This window comes from Penaeus monodon, chromosome 21, assembly GCF_015228065.2.
Source record: "Penaeus monodon isolate SGIC_2016 chromosome 21, NSTDA_Pmon_1, whole genome shotgun sequence".
NCBI lineage: Eukaryota > Metazoa > Arthropoda > Malacostraca > Decapoda > Penaeidae > Penaeus > Penaeus monodon.
Genome location: NC_051406.1, coordinates 21,446,048 through 21,446,717, shown reverse-complemented (window position 1 = coordinate 21,446,717; position 670 = coordinate 21,446,048).

The following is a 670-nucleotide window of genomic DNA, read 5'->3' as shown; positions in this document are numbered from 1 at the left end:
ATGTAATGTAGATACAACCCAAATTAATAAAACACTAGAATACTTGCATGAGGCCATCTTAATTTCTCCCTTCATGTTCTCACTGAACGAAAGACACATATGATGAGGTGGAAGTTGAATGCCACGAGATTATTTCATCGTGACGCTTTGGGTAGCTTTTGTTTTCTTTTAGAGGCGGTTTTCGGTCCGTTGCAACGTCTCTCCCTAAAACATTATGGAAGAAGCGAATTCTAACCTTGATTTGCCTAAAGCAACTTAACTCGACTTACCCAAATTTTCCTTAATCTATACTTTATTGGTTACCGCCAGAATTTCATAGGTTGGCGGGAAATACACACATTCGCTCCAAAATAAAAGATAATGCCATTTGAATTCTCACAAAAATGACGCAGTTTAACAGGAAATCACCGATACATTGATAAAATTCCTGCTGACACAGACACAGGACCAAGAACCTCAGTAAAAATATGCGAGTTTTTGCTGCAATAATTGCATACAGTTATGCAATCGTAGCGACGGCATCACTCACTATATAAGCAAACTAAACTAGATCTAATGCATATACATGCAAATTTACACGTGTACACTATCTCCTTGTTTTTTTTACCTCTATAATTAATGAAGAAAGTAATGAAAATGATAATTGTGATTACAGTAGAAACAGAAATTT